This window comes from Nuphar pumila, chromosome 4 (assembly GCF_984573655.1).
Source record: "Nuphar pumila chromosome 4, dmNupPumi1.hap1.1, whole genome shotgun sequence".
Taxonomy (NCBI): Eukaryota; Viridiplantae; Streptophyta; class Magnoliopsida; order Nymphaeales; family Nymphaeaceae; genus Nuphar; species Nuphar pumila.
The window spans coordinates 17,825,211-17,839,349 of record NC_143252.1 but is presented as its reverse complement, the minus strand read 5'-3'; positions in this window follow the sequence as shown (position 1 = coordinate 17,839,349).

Genomic DNA, 14,139 nt, shown 5'->3' with positions numbered 1-14,139 from the left:
ATGCATCCGGATGAGAAAAAAATCGTTGAAAGGGGCGAAATTTGTGATTTCTATCCTGACAGATATCTTGTATTTTGACTATATTGTGTTGTCAATTTTATTAATTGTTAGTCTATACATGGATATAGTTGAAAATTTTATGTATGTTAAATTACATATTAATAAAGTTTAAATAAAAATTTGGTGCACAGATTCATTACGGTCTGTGAGTTAAAAATCACGAAAGTTGACTTAAAAAACTGAAAATTTATGCAGTCTTGCCTGTCTAAGGATATGAATAGGCTGTGGTCCGTGAATTTTAATTCACATCTTCAATGGAGCTTAGACCTTATCTGGTGGAAGATTGTTTGAGACATATTTCTCTATTTACAATAATTTTTACAAAAAAAATTGGTTCTATAAAGACACTGAATTAATGCTTATTCAAAGGGGTAGAACCAAATAGGTCAATCCAGTAGCAGAAAAACTAATTTTAGTAAAATAATTATTTCTTTCTATTCTAAACTCCAAGTGAGAAAATGTTTGTAGCTATTTGTAGAAAACACATCCTTGTTAATTTTTCAGATTTTTACTCAATGTAATCTATTTGAGAAAGAATTTATACTGACTGATAAAATTCAGTCCCTGTAGTTCCAAATTGGAACTCTTTTGGTACATGTGTCTAGGTCTCAAAAGAGGATTAATAAGACAAGTCCTGGTTTTAGAATTGAACCAGATGGACATACTAATGGTTAGAGGCTAGTGTGTGTGTTTTGAATGATGTTTATAATATGTCATATTATAATTATGCACTTATTGAATGATGTTTGTATATTTAAATGAATGCATTATCTGTTTATATGCTTACATGAGTATAATATGGTTTATGTGCATGCATCATGATTAATTGTTGTTGTTTCATGTCATGATACATGAATTGCATGATTCATGATTAATTTCTTTGGTGTGAGCTCACCGTTGAAGAAATTGATCAGTGCTTGAGAGCCTAAATTGATATATTGCATATGCTCCTGTGGATGTGCCTTGTGTGTGCACTATTGTGAGGATGGGGTCAAATGATATTCTTGTGTTGTAAGGCGTGTGTATGACATGCAAGCATATGAGACCACTCAATTGTGAGTGAAGGAGTTATAAGAACACATGAGGTGGTGATTGTGCACCAATTTATAGAAATATCATTCACCTATGACCTTAATAAAAGATAACCCCATAATTTATAAATAACGAATGAGTTGAGGAGTGCTTTCGAAAAACTATGGGGGCGTCATGCGAATCAACTATTGATCCCTATGAGACTGTTTAGATTTTTAGATTTGTTTATTTTATTTAATTTAGACTCATAAACAATTGATTTATGGAATCAATATATTAGATTTATTATGGTTTGTTGATGTTGTTTTAAATATTTATAACTCGCCTAGATTGTTTAACCATTATCAAATTAATGTTTTTGCTGTAAATTTTAAAAATAACTATAATTTTTAAATAAAAAGGTTTTATCACCTAGACGTCTTTTCTCAGATTCAGTTATAGGGAGCTATTAAATGTTGATGCTTAAGCATGTTGACTTCTTAGAGCCCAATTTGGTTAAGGCAAAGTCATAGATGAGACCTCGTACTAAAAAAATGTCTATGTATTGTTTGGTTAAAATTTTGGGGCATATAGACTTTGTATCAAAGCCAGGGCTAAACATTTTTTTACGGCTCGTCCAGCAACCCAGCAGGGATCTGTAAGTATGCTCCAACATAAATGTTTAAATTGATTGTTGTGATATTTTTTTATTTTTTTATATATGAAATGGTGAACCTAGAGAATGATAGGGAAATCACATGTAATTCAAAATAGGCCTAAACATTCACATTAATTATTTTTTAATAGATGGTTGCACATCTACCACATGAATGGACTGCCCAGATAGACTTGGACTTCCTACTGAGAGCTCTCAATATCCTTATGCAGACCAGACAAAACCTCACGAATAACATGGGTAATGGCTATGTTCCCTAGCAAGGAAACCATGGAGTCAATTATGGATCCCTTAACCTTCTTAGAAAAAGATGATCCAGATGTTGTTGAGAAGTGGATCTGAGAGATCGAAGAGGTATTCTAGGTACTAGAGGTACTTGAGGATCGGAGGGTGAATTTTGACACTTACAGGCTAAAGGAAGATGCAAAGAACTGGTGGAAGATCATTCAAGAGGTGCGCTACACACCAGCATAGTTGCAGACCCTGACCTGGGCATAGTTTTTGGAGGTGTTCCTCGAGACTTACTTCCCACCACACACATGGGATCGTAAGAAGCAGGAGTTCTTAAAACTCAAGCTGGGTGGTTTGAGCATGGCAGAGTACACAACGCGGTTTAGGCACTTGGAGAAGCATTGTCACACGCTTATATCACATATGAGGCACAAGGTCGAAAGTATGTAGGTCTACGGTCTAGAGTTCTTGAGAGAGACTTAGAATTTGAACTAGGCTATTGAGATAGCCATAATTTTGGAGAAAGACTAAGAGTCTTCTAAAAAGTCTCAGTCAAATAAACCTGGTTAGTAGTCTAGTGAGTGGGAGAACAGCCATAGAAAGAACCTTGGTAGGGAGAACTTCACATCACCTACAAAAATGCAGAAGCAACACGAAGAAAACATGCCACCACAGGTGCAAAGTCATTTATGTCTGAAGTGCCACTATCACCATGAGGGACAGTTGTGCCCTAGCGATACTAGTGGTTGTCTATGGTGCGATAAGATGAGTCATTACAACTGCTAATGTTGCAAGAAGATGATGGATATACATAGGCAAACAACTGAAGGAATTTCTCTCCAATAACAACAACAAATACAATAGCAACAATAGCAACAACATAACATCCAGAATAGGGTGGTAGGACATCTATGCCGCCACAGCTGACCAATTGAACAACCAGGGCAAACCCTGTGAAGGTGATTTTGAAACATAGGAAACTCAGTTTTGTCATAGGAGATTATGTTTTTGTTTGAGTATCACCATCTAAGCAAGGTATGCATGAACAATATCTACACTTACTTGGCATTTTTAAAAAAATTCAAAATTCTAATTTAATAACTTTTTATGAGAATTCCTTAATAACTAATTAATTGATATTATTTATTGATTCAGACATGATAACATTTAGAGAAATTTAGTAGAGAAGAATGATTCAATGTAGACTGGATCAAATTTATGTATGAGTCAGGCTTGATAAAAGTGGATCATGTCTAAATGAACATCCAGGAATAGTTCTCGCACGGAATGTCAAGGACAATTCTTTTAAGGGGGTAGGATGTAACATTTGCGATTTTTCTCTAATTTTAAGTGAATAAATAAGTAGTTTTATGTTCAATTAATGTATGTTCATATTTAATTAAATGTGTAATTGGATCTCAGATATAATAAATAATGAATTTCAGACATGTCAAATATGGATCTAAACTCCAATGTTTGGATCCAATATAGATTTGGATTAACTTATGGATTTTGGATATATTGGATATGGATTTAGACCCTAGTCATTAGATCTATGGGTGGTTTGGATTAGCCTATCGGTTTGGACTTTTAAATAAATTAATAAAAATGGATATAATAACATTTGTATCAAAACCCAACTAGGATTAGACCCTATGGGATGCTACCCATGTGGGCCCCACTAATAACCCATTTGCCAATGTGGCAATTAACTAATTAATTAATCAATTAAATAAAAAGTTGTGAAAGAGGGTGGGGCATCCCCAACTCTATAACTCTTAAGAATTTAATTAATTATTAATTGGTTAGTTAGTTTAAGAAAAAAATCAAAGTACGAGTCCTAATTGGATTTTAAAAAAATGAGGAGTTTTAAATATGTTAGAAAGCTAAAAAACAAAGGATTTTTTAAATATATGGGACTCTCTCCCCACCCACACAGTTTGGGAAGAGAGAGAGATCTATTTTATGAAATAGTAGAAGGTGTGAGTTATATAAACCCCCACACGCCCTCCATTCCATATTTCTCAAAACTCTCTAAATTTCTCACTCCTCTCAAACCACCATCTTCTCTGTCACTTCTTTTTTGCTAAACACATGACTCCTATTGTAACATTCCAAGATTTTTAACCTTTGAAAATTATGTAAAAAATAAATTTTTTTAAATAAACAACGAAAACTGTTTTAAACTTTGGTTTAAAACCTCAGGAGGGTTACATTCTACAAACCACAATATAAACAAGGACAAAATTAAATTCAAACATGCATTACATACACAGATTTAGAATTTAAAAATCCTACATTAATCCTAATATCTTAAAAATCAATATTCTTCGATGTTGCTCATGTCCAGTATCCACTACTGTGTAGAGTACTCCACACCTGAACCTGTATTCTTCATAAAACGGGAACAGACTTATGACAACCTGGTAATTAAATATCAATTACAGATAACTTAAAATATCAAATCATATTTAGGAATCATGATTTAACTGTACTTATGCAATTCAAATTCAGATCATAAAAATAAGTACAAATGTATTCAATATCATACAAATAATCACTCATGCATTTAATACAAATAACAACTCATGTGTTTAATGACAGTGTTTATTTATTTTTATAAATTATTAGAGCCTTTGTTTCAATATTTATTAACCCTATGGGTACTCGCATGCCACTAGTAGTCGTACAGTCAAGACCATTTGGTGGTTTAATATGTCGTCTGTATTTTAATTATAAAAAATAACTACTATACGGATCCTAAGGAGAATGATTTGCAGCCAAAAGAGTTTCTCTAAGGGTCACTAAAATGTTCATTCGGATGCATTCTGAAACTTTTACAGAAGTTGGGGAAGTCACTTACCCCGGTCTCTAAACTCTAAGAGTGACTGGAGACTGATGAGAATCTATCGCTCCAAAAAACATTTTCACATGTCACTCGAGGCTTGTACCACTTACCTTCTATAAGGTAAGCTATAACTGTATTATGCCATATTTTTCTATTAGGTTCTTTAACTCATTAAATGTCGCTCTGTATATACAGACACTTCGCCTATGAAGGTAGAAAAACACTTTAAGTTTATGTGTAAGCATGATTCATTTAACAACTTGTACATAAGAAAATTTTCAGTACACTGCTACTTTTCAACAATAATCACGTGCTACACATTTATCAACATGCTTCATGGCAATAAATGTTGCTCAAACCTTGGCCATTGCCTAAAAAAAATAACAATGTTAGCCATTCTAATTCAAAGTCTTTAGGGTTTCATTAAACCCTAATCTTATTATTGAACAACAATCTTTATAAAAAGCATTCAAGGCTGTTATCATCGCAAAATTTTACTTTTGCAAATCAAACTGACCTTTGAAAAAGATTTTGAAAATAACTTGCCTCCGTTTTTAAAATATGGGATTATTCCGAAGAATGAGACTCGCCTGTCGGTACGAGATTCAACCGTTCCTGGCGCCTTTACCAGGGGTAATTGAACCAAGGATCAATCAAATGCTTTGCTTTGTTCAACTTGTCTAAACCATATTCTAATTCCTAAATGCACAAAGAATCAGGCATGTGCTATGAATTTCTAAAAATGCACATTTGAAAACATGATGTTTGCTTCAAGATTGGAAAATATTTAGAAAATAAACCCTTTTGAAATCATGAATCATGATTGAGATACTGTATTTGAGAAAGTGAAAATCGATTTCTGAAGTATTCAAGAGATTTTTGTGAAAATCGATTTTGAGAAATATGAAATAACTTTGAAAAACTTGATTTCTTTGAATTCAAACTTTGAAATTGAAAATATAACTTAGAAAATCGAATTTGGAACTTGGAAAATACTTGAAATATCATTGGCAAATCAATATTTTGAGAAAATCGATTTTGAATATGACTTAGGAAATTTTGAAGAATTTGATTCCTTTGACTTGGAATTTGAATTGGAATTGAAATTGGAAAATTCATGAAATGAATGAATATGATTTTGAGGAATTGGGAAAAACTCTTTGTATTTTTGAGAAATGCAGTGCATTTTGAAATTAGCCTAAGAGTGTAGGCTGAATGTGGCTAATGTGAAGATCATAAATCTAGATATCCTTCATATTCTGACTATGGCCATAAATACGAATTCCACCAAGTTTATAAACTTCATAAAAGCTAGTGTATGTGTCATTCGTGTAGACCATAGTGAGTTTGAATATGCATGAATCATCATCCATCACACATTAACATTATTTAAAACAATAAATTATATGCAATGCTGCCTAAGCTAAGCAGGAAATGTAAATTCTTATTCCAAAGTTTAATTTAGTTTACATCACTATTGAAATTTAAATACATGAAAAATAAAGTATTCAATGTACCTGCAAAACTAGAAAACTTTGTTAGTGATGATATGTTGGCTTTTCTAGATTTATCCAGTAATATCAGGAAATTGCTGGATTTTGCTAGATATAAGCCTTTTTGCCATGATTCTCTTAAATAAAAAATGATAAAATATGAAATAAGATTGAATAAATAAGGAAGATAAGATATGAAATTTCGAAATTGGGGTCAAAATGACCAAAATACCCCTAATAACAAGACTATGGCCTTGAAATTAGGCTTTTTAGAAATATATTTGGTAAAATGCAAGTTTTGAAATACAAATGAGAATAAATCAAACTAAATATGCCATGACATGATTAAAAATATGAAAATTAGGGTTAGGAATTTCGAAATTGAGGTCAAATGACCAAATTGCCCCAGATAGCAAGACTATGGCCTTGAAATCAGGGTTTTTAGAAAATATTTTGGTAAAAACTTAGGTTTTATGCACTAAATGAAATCAAATGGGCATAAAATTAAACCTAAAGCATCCTAATATGATTATGAATATGATTAAACCCTAAAAATATATGCTTATGTACGAAAATCCAAGAATATCACAAATTTTGTGATTTTTGCAGTGTTTTGGAATTCTTCGGGTGCCCTGTTTTGCAATTCAAGCCATTCAAGCATCAAACGGATTCTAAAAATCCTCAAAATTAGTACTTGCACTTGTTATAATCCTAATATCAAATTAGAATTATAAAAATATTTTTTTGGCATTAAATTAATCTGAAAATAGCATCAAACCCTAAAAATATGCTATTTTTAACCTAGTTCACCAACCAGTCTCAGTCCAAGACCCGAACCAGGGGTCAAACTTCTATGAAAATCTATAAACTTTTACATAGAACAAATAGACAAGAAAACAGAACTTTTCTTTTTTACAAATTTGAAAAAGCCTTTAAAACCAGGGAGATATCCATCCGACAATCCGGACTTGAATATATTGATTTTAACTTTGGTCCTGACTGATACTTTCAATTGAAAATTCCTGGATAAATAGCAGTACTCATTAAAAATATCTAATCTTTTAACAGTGAATAGTTGACAGAAAAATAACAATACTCACTTTTTACAGATCATGAATCAGATCTGTAGTTTGGGATTTATAAACAACACAAGTCTGATTAGAGTTTTGGTAAACCCTAACGAGTTTTAAATTGAAAATCAGAGTTTCTGACAGAATAAAAATTCTAAACAGTGATAAAAAATTCTGAAAATTTCACAGTAGATAGATCTAATCAACATGAATCCATAGCAATTTACAGATCTAAAATCGGATATAGGATGAGAAAAATATCATCACAGCAAGTTACCCTCTTGATTTTAACAACGATTTTAAAGTTTTAAAAACCCGACTTGATGTCTGATTTTTCTGACAAGGTTCCTGAAGTCCAAAATCTCTGGTTTTTTTACAGTAGTTCAATCACATATGCATGCATCACAAATAAAAAATTCAGAAATAAACAACAAGGATTTAAATCCGAAATAACACTATCTTTACTGTTCTAAACCTAAAACACATAGAATTCTAAGAAACTATAAAAACTATGCATTAATTAATGTAAAACAATAAAATAAACCATAAAACAGTAAATAAAAATTATTTCTATGCTATAGAACGTAAAACAAACATGAATAAACCATGAAAATAAAATAAAATCAGGGAATCAATGGCTGAAATTTGCTTTCACCTTTGAAATCATGGATTTAACCCATTTAACGAGTAAATCTCACGTTTCGTCGGTTAAAAACATGAAAAACGTACCTCTCATCGATTCTAATGGATTAGAATCCTTGAAATTACCCTCAAACTGAGTTAGATCATCTTCTTGGGTCGATTTTGGGGTTCTTGGATGAAATCCATGGTTAAATCCATGAACACAAGAGTTTCCATGGTGAAATCTATTGAAAAATCATAAAAACTAATAAAAAAATATTAAATAAACTCACATTGGGGCTGCAGCTGCAATGGAGGAAGGTGGAGGTGCTGGAGAGGAGAGAGAAGCCACGAAAATTTGAGAGAAAAGGAGCCCTCTTTTGACCCCTCTTAGGTCCCTTTTTATAGTTTTTCAAAAAGTCACTTAATTAGGGTTAATTAAGAGGTTTTTCATTTTTTCAGGACTCTTTCTAAATAATCCACTAAGGGCAACGATTTTTTGTGGTTTTCTTACCCTAAATGAACTCTAATTAAACTCTAATTAATACCTAATTAAACCCTAAAAAGTCTAAATGTGACACCACCTAGTATGGACCCACATTTGGTTTTTAAAACCTGAATTTAAAACCTTTAAAAACCAATGGTTTAAAAGTTAAATAAAATGGATTTTTAAAATTGATTTTGACTCCTCTAAACCCCTAACCTAACTAGGACAATGACTAACCCTAGTCTAACCTTGACTTATTCAAATGTGGCGCCACCCCGAGCGGGCTCCACTTGAATTTTCAAAAAATGATTTAAAACTTGAAAATGAGAGGTTTTTGAAAAGAAATTCAAAAGTAGACTTTGAGATTGAAAGTTTTGAAATGGCACAGAGTTCCAACTGGGTCAGAACTCCTCTGGATATGGCACCAACTGAGTGGAACCCACATCAGAGTTTTGAAAATTTGAAATAAATACTGAAAATGGCTTTGAAAAGGGGTTAAAATCAATAGTTGAAATTCAAAGATTTTTGAAAATAGAGTCTCAAGCGAACTGGACCCTGGGCTAGAGTCCTGGATTTTTAGGACTCTGAGATTTTGGGTTTTAAAAGCCAAATGAAGGAGTTTTTGAAAAGCTTTTATCAAAAATGATGAAATAAGTCAGAAAATACTGTCAAGGTTAGACTCCTAACTCAATCAGGACTCTGAAATAGAGTCCTGGATTAACTGAACTTTACAAAATGACATAATTTTTGAAAACAAATGGAAATAAATAAAAAAAATAGAGTAAAAACAAACTTCCAAACAGACTCCTGACTGGACTAGGACTCTGGGACAGAGTCCTGATCGGACCGAAATTTTAGATTTTTTTGGTATTTTCTGAAAAACAGACGAGAGAATTTTGAAAAACAGTTAAAAACATGATGAAATTGAATTTTGGTTCAGAGTCCTGATCTGATTAGGACTCTAAGAAAGAGTCCTGATTCGATCAGAACTCTAAGAATTTTGGTTTTTTTGATAAGCAAATGATGAAATTTGGGCAAAGCTTTTGAAAACCAGTGAAAATGAAGTGAGAAAATCAATTTTTGATAGAGTCCTACTTCGATCAGGACTCTGGGGTAGAGTCCTGATTTAATCAGGACTCTAAGATAAAACCTCAGAATTTTGAAATTCTTTGATAAAAGTGTAATAGTTTTGATAAATGAAAAGATTTTTGAAAGATTCTCTCAAAATTGAAATCAGGATCAAAGTCCTGATCCAACTAGGACTCTTTGAACAGAGTCCTGTTTTGAGTAAAACTCTGAGTTTCTGACTCTTTTTGAAAGATTTTGAAAGATTTGATTGAAATAGATAAAATAGCTGTAAAAGATTAGAGTCCCAATCCAATTAAAACTCTGAAGAAGAGTCCTAATCCGACTGGACTCCTGAAGAAGAGTCCTGATTCAACTAGGACTCTAAAATTTTGGCCAAAACAGAAGATTTTAAAAGGTTTTCTCCGAAAACAGGTAAAAAGGTAGTGAAAAGTAGAGTTCTGATCCAACTGGACTCTGGAAAAAGAGTCCTGATCCAACTAGGACTCTGAAATTTTTGGAGATTTTTGACAAGTAAAGGAATCCAAAAGCGACACCACCTAAATGGGTCTCATCTGAGAATTGAAATCAGTTGAAATTGAGTTTGAAATGAATCCAGATTGTTTTCTGAGAAAATATTTTGAAATATAAAGTCCTGGGGTTGGAAAATGACAGAATGTTGACTAAAAACCCAGGTTTTGAAATTGATTTTGAAAGAAAAAGTTTTAAAACTCAAATCTGGATTAAATGTTTTGAAAATAGGAGTGTTGGATCTCGAAAATGAGATGCAATGACATGCAATGCTATGTAGTGCAATGAATTTTAACGCCACCTAGCAACACCCTAATTGCACCCTTTTTGTTGTTCCTCACGCCACCTAGCAACACACCACCTACAGAAAACAAAAAACAAGCAATAAACAAATGTACATTACACAAATGAAAGGATATTATCTAACAAGGCCAAAACCAGTAGGTAGAGATAGTCGGTTAGCTAACGGCTAGCCTAGATGCACCTACACTACTACTAACCTAAAGTAACCTTAAACTCACGTTAATCTCCAAAGTTTCTAATGAAAAATAGAAATTAATGTTACTTTAAACACACCTTAAAACAATCAACTCACTAGGGAAAACGAAACCAACTAAAAGAAAAAATCGAAAATTGATAACTAGGCTAACAGACTATCTCTACCTACCGGTTTTGGCCACCAGTTAGGGTGTTGATACTCAGCCTAAAAATCAGAATTTTAATGACCTAATTTATGCTAAACTAAAGGTGAAAAATCAGAAATTAAAACACACTAAAAAATGTGCATAAAAATAAAAACAAACTATGCTATATGCATGCAAACCCTACTCTAAAGAAAGAGGGGAGAAGAGACTCACCACGTGGTTCACCTCCGACGGATTGAGGAGAGGAAGAGCGACCTTTTCTCCATGTTATAGCTTATCACGCACCTCTAGAGTTGATCTTCAAGTATGAGAAAACCCGAACCAGCTGGCCGGTTAGGGCATTGGGAACGGAGGGGGGAAGAAAGAGGAAAGAGAAGAAAAAGGAGGGGGGATGGCTAGGAGAAAGAAAATAAGCAAGAGGAGAGGGGGGCATGAATCCCAAGGAGAGAAAAGCCTCTTTCTCTCCTCTTAAACTCTTATTTATAATGAGAGCCTAGGGTTAGAAGGATAAGTTTGGGTATTTTCTAAAACGATTCCTAATTTCAATAATTTTCCAAATACCTCAACTAGAACACTATTTCTAAAAAATATGTTAAAAACTAAACTATTTTTAAAACATAGGTGTCACCCCTCTAAGGGTATTTTGGTCCAATTAAACTTCTTAAAAGTGGGTCAAATCTATATTTGAAAATTTTGACCAATTCATTTTTTGAAATTTGATCCAAAAGCCTTCAAACTGCTCCAAATTGCTTATTTTAACTTCGATTTTGATGAAATTAATAATGAAGCTTTTCTGCATGGAAACACATCAAAATAAGCTAAACATGGTCATTTAAACATTGAATATGCGCAAGATCAAGCATAAAAGTGTATAAAAATATGAGTAAAATATGCATGATCAAAGACCTAATCTATGTATATTATATAACACAAATTATCACATATAGAGTTTTTTGCAAAGATTTATGAAAATTCCTCAAAAATTTATGGGCATTATAGTTGGACCCAACCCACTTCACATTGGCCTGATGAGCCAATGGTGCCGGGCCATAGGCCTCTCTTCAAACACAAGCCTGTTAAGAACCGGGTCAAATCCTGAGCCGTTAGTGAACAGACTGGGTCAACCTGGTCCATTAGCGGCTTGGGCCAGCCATATGCCCATCCCTACCTGAAGGTTGATCCATTCAAAATGTCCTTGAATCCATTTGATTCTTCTTTACTGACAAAAACCTATACTCGTCTGCTTTCTATATTAACTACCACTTCTCATCCAATCAATCGTTCCTTGTGATGAGCTTGAAACTAGCCTTAAAGCATCACTAGGCAAGGAAGCTCTCCAACAACTCCCAAATACTCGATGCCTGCTACCATGTCAATCAATTTTGTTCCTCTTATCGCTTTTAGTTTAGCTGTAACTGATTTCTTTTGACCTCGGCCTCTCTAGGCTATATGCCACAAAGTTTCCCCAAGTACATAACTTGGCTTGGTAAGCAAGCTTTCTTTCCTTTGGTATGAGACCTCAGGTTGTATTCCAATTCCATCCAAGGAAGAATGAGCTAGGTTGGCTGGCATCTTTATGAGAAATCATGTGGGAGGATGGACTCTAAGAGTCTCCTTCTTTTTTTCTTTTATAAATAGGTTGGATTGCATTAGGAAACCCAACTCAATTAAGCCATTGAGTATTCCAACAAGACCATAGTATATAGGATTTTTTTTAGAAAACGTCCCACCCCTTCTTTTTTGAGATGGTTTTGCTAGTTTTAAAAACCTATATACTTTCTTTTTTTCCTATTTGTAACAGTTTAAAATTTACCTTAATTTATATTATAATCCATATTGGACTTTTTGCTTTGATTTATCCACATGGGAGACCCCTCCCTCTTGGGATTTTCCCAAAACTGTTCCGCTTGTGGATTAAATTTTAATTAAACAAAATATTTTAAATAATTTCCTAATTATCTAAACACCTAAGTTACCTAATTAATTACACTATATAGCTAATTTTACTTGACTAACTTATTAAGGTTAATTAAGTCATGTGGGCTGTCCCACTAGATTGGACCCCATCTTAGATGAGTGACAAGTGACACCTACCTCACTGGGTTGCCCTTCTTGTGGGTCCCACATGTCACCTAATGGTTTGTGGATGTAATTGGATCCGGATATTAACTCATACACTCATAAATTTCACATTCAACCACAAAAATAACACAAACTCATCTTTATTCATATGAAATTATAAAAAATTCCTCGAATGTCACATGAAGACCGACTCTACTAACTAGGATTCTCCCATGGCTTGACTGCCCCTACATTGTTTTCCTGTTGATGGTTGCAAAATGGATCAATGTAGATGACAAAGTCCTCATTTCCAGCTAGTTTTTTTTATCCGGTGGGTTCGAGTTCACCCATGTCCAAGTAGTCATGAATAATCTGTCTAAGGGTGATACATTGTTCTTTATCATACCCCATGATCTTGTAAAACTTGCAAAAGTTTGTAGAGTCTCTTCCCTTGATTGGAGGATTGAGAACCTTTGGCAACTTGGTCATCTTGTCCTACAACAAGGAGTCCAAGACTTTTACTAAGGACTATCAAAACCTGGTGATCTTGCAATCCCAAGTCTAGTTAGGATTCCAATTAGAGCTAGATTGCTTCTACTTCTCACCCTCTTGTGGATTATGTTGGTTTTGGTTTTGAGAAGATCAATATTAATTCTGATTTTTTACTAGGATTCAATATATTGGCTTGATTCTTGGAATCCAGTTTCTTAGATCTAGAATATTGGTTGCGCTTTGTTTTAGCCAACAAACCATCATACATGCCTCTTTTGTGATTTGCCTCTATTCAGGTGGTAGCCTTAATGAGATCCATGAAAGTCTCAAACTTTTGACTAACAAGTAGCTGCTTCAATGGTTGATTGAAATTGTTCACAATGAGAGTGATTGCATGGGATTCTCATATCACATCCTCTATGAAGTGATATACAACTCGCCACCAATTGATGAAATCTTGAGCATCCTCATCTTTCTTCTACCTAAGATCGTACAACTGAATGATCATCAATAAGGCATCAATCTTGTATTAGAACCACTTTATGAACAAATTCATCAAGGTCGAGAATTCCTTAATCTAGTGAATATCCAAGATAGAGAACCAAAATCGGGCCTCCCCTTCTAAACTTCTTGAAAACCATATAATCAGAGCCTAGAAATTGTTCAAGCAATCCTCATAGACATAAAAATAGATCCACACAAGTCTCTAGGTTCTCCCTCCTATTGAACTTGATAAAATTTCAAGGAGTGGTTCCCAAAAGCTTGTTATCTCGACCCAAGATGAAATCTTGGATCTCATAAGACCTCCTTTCACCCTTAGCACTTCACATCTAATGAAGCCCTTTTTTC